The sequence below is a fragment of the Cynara cardunculus genome, assembly GCF_001531365.2.
Source record: "Cynara cardunculus var. scolymus isolate 2C chromosome LG 2, CcrdV1, whole genome shotgun sequence".
NCBI lineage: Eukaryota > Viridiplantae > Streptophyta > Magnoliopsida > Asterales > Asteraceae > Cynara > Cynara cardunculus.
This window is the reverse complement of record NC_037529.1, coordinates 60,619,084-60,622,151: the sequence shown is the minus strand read 5'-3', so window position 1 is coordinate 60,622,151 and position 3,068 is coordinate 60,619,084.

Here is a 3,068-nt window from a genome sequence, read left to right as displayed (position 1 = left end):
TATAATAAAAATATAAATTAAAAAATTACATAAAAAATGAGAACTTTTAAATAGTTGATTTGATATTAACATTGATATTTTTTTTCTTCAAATTTTTATGATATCTTCAAATTTATATTTTATTCAAAAATAAAATCATTATTGTTTTCTTAAAAACACATAAAATCGTATTATAACATCCACAGAGACAAATAATAAAATAGAACATTAAATTGAAATGTCTCACTGCATTGCGCGAGTACTCTTCTAGTTGCTTAAAATTCAATATTACAAGTAGATCGTGCGTAATTACAACTTATTAAAGTTTTATGTTTGAATTCGTGTAACTAACTACAGATAAACATAATTAAATACATGATAAATATCTCATTTTAATTATAAAAAATCTAAAATATAATTAAGATAATCATTGAGTTCTAACAGAATATTTACTTATTATCTTTATCAAAAAAATTATATTATTATACCAAAAAATAAATTGTTTCGTTATTAAACTTAAAGAATTGTATTATTAAACCAAAAATTATATTATATTATTTTTTCAAATTTATATTTTATTCAAAAATAAAAATATTGTCGCTTTCTTAAAACCACATAAAATTGTATTTTGACGTCGATAGAGAAAAGAATAAAACAAAATATTAACATCGATATGTATATCGCTGCATTGTGCGAGTACCTTTATAGTATATATATATATATATATATATATATATATATATATACATATGTAATGGAATTGAATCTAAATGAAAAATTAGATATAACTGATGGTGTTCAAAAAACCATAGTTCGTAACTTATAAACTATGTTTTATTCAGTTTGAAAGTTCTTTATGAATTGACGGAGGCATGGTAGAGGTTGTTGTAGCTACAATGGCAATGAGGGGTAGAGGCAGCGATGACGGTTTGATGACGATGACTATGGAAGATGAATATGGTGAGCAGTGATAGTTGTGGCTGATGTGGTAGATGTAGAGGCAGTGTTGGGCGGTGGTAGTGTGGTGCTGGAGATCGGTGACTGTGCAGGATGTGAATGGTGTAAAAGAGGTGCAATGGAGGTTGTTGCAATGATAATAATGGTGAAGGTAGAGGCGATGGTGGTTGGTGGACGACAATGATTGTGAAGGATGTAAAGATGGTGGACAGTGGTAGTGGTGGCAGCGGTCGTCAGCATGGTGGAGGAAGTTGTTGTGACCGATGTGTTGAAGGTAAATGTGGTGGGTGGTGGTAGCCGATAGTGGTGGTGTTTATTGTGGAAGTGGTCGATGGTGGTTGTGGAGGTAGGGAATGAGGTTGTTATAATGGTGGTTGGTGGTAGCTATTGGTGGTGCATGGTCATGGTGGCGGTGGCGGCAACAATGAGTTGTCACGATCTTTAAAACAAATATCATATTAGGGTTATTTCAAATAGGGGTAGATTAGTAGTTTTTTAGTTTTTGTCTCATAGGAAAAAAAAAAACCTTTTTATCCCACGTTGTCCCACCCATCCTAGTCCTTGTACCTGCCTCATTTTGCGTCAAACATGGGACGATGAGTTTTTGTCTTATGATATGTTATATCAAACATGAAACAATGAGTTTCGTCATATACTGTCCCGTCCCGTTCCTTATTCCCTGTCCCAAACTCAACCTTAGAGCTAGACCATCCATATAAGCAACTTACAACGTTGGGGGCATAATATAATTTTTTCATTGTAATGACAATTCTTAAAGTTTACGAACACCTCACTGACAAATTGTGGAATTTATTATTATTATTATTATTGTTATTATTATTATTATAGCAACTAAAAATAATTAATTGTTAAATAAAAGATATAATAGTTAGTAATAATTAAAATAATTATTAATTACATACTCAATATTTGGGTAAATAGTTGATCACCAATAAGGCAATAACTCCAACCAATTCCATACAGAACCCGCCTTTAAACAGATCAATATGAAAGGACTTTTTTTACTCACTCAACGGCTGATGCTAACGGGGAGGCCTTTGATCGAAACTAAGACCTAGCATATATATTTGTGCAAAATCACTCCATCTCTTTATACATACTCAACATTACTATTTAAAAATTAAACAATTATATTGTTAATAATCTAAAAGAATAGTTGATTAAATCACGTTTAACATTTGAAATTTTTAATAAGTAAATACTTTAAGATTTTATGGTTAATAATGTTAATAAAAAATCTGTTAGAAAAGCAGTTGTACATGTGTTATAAAAAAATTGAATTAATGGTATGTTTACGTTACATAAAAATATGAAAAATTAAAAAATTCAGGATTATAAAAGTAAGCATGTGTTAAAAAAATTAACGAAAATAATGACATTTGAAAAACATGGCATCTATTAAATTAGGTATTTGTTATAAACATATCGTTACAACAACCAAAATTGTGGATTTTCTATATACAACCTTGTTTTAAAAAAATATTTTAATATATTTAGGGCATCACCTTTTTAATTATTAGGGGTTTTGGGTTAGGTTTTTTGTTAGAGGTTTTAACTTTATAAAACAAATTTATTAATATAATTAAAATAATTATATTTAAATATAATAAATAATATAAAGTGCATACATAATTAAAGTGAACATATTTTTTTTGGTATATTGAAATTAACAAAAAAATATGTATATGTCTTAATAAATTTTATACGGATTCTTTGAAAACCAGTTTTTATAATTCAATAGTTAACTTTTATTGTACATAACTTTTATATTATTTTTTACGGATTTCTTGATAACTTATTCAATTCTATAAATTTTAATGAATTTTTGAGAATATTTGTATAATGTATTTAAATCAAAAGTTTACGTAAAATTAGTACATAATTAAAGTAATAATATTTTCTTGGTAAAAATATGAAAAAGTTTGAAAAAACTTGAAGGAGATTTTTTGTCATAGTAGAGATATTGAGGTTTTTTGAGTTGGCAATAGGTGATATGAAAAACGTGGGTAAAAAACCTCAACATTGTGGATGTTTTTAGAGATTATTTGATAGATATTAAATGATTTGATATTGAATGGTATGACGATGTGTATAAATTAATGCATAATGAA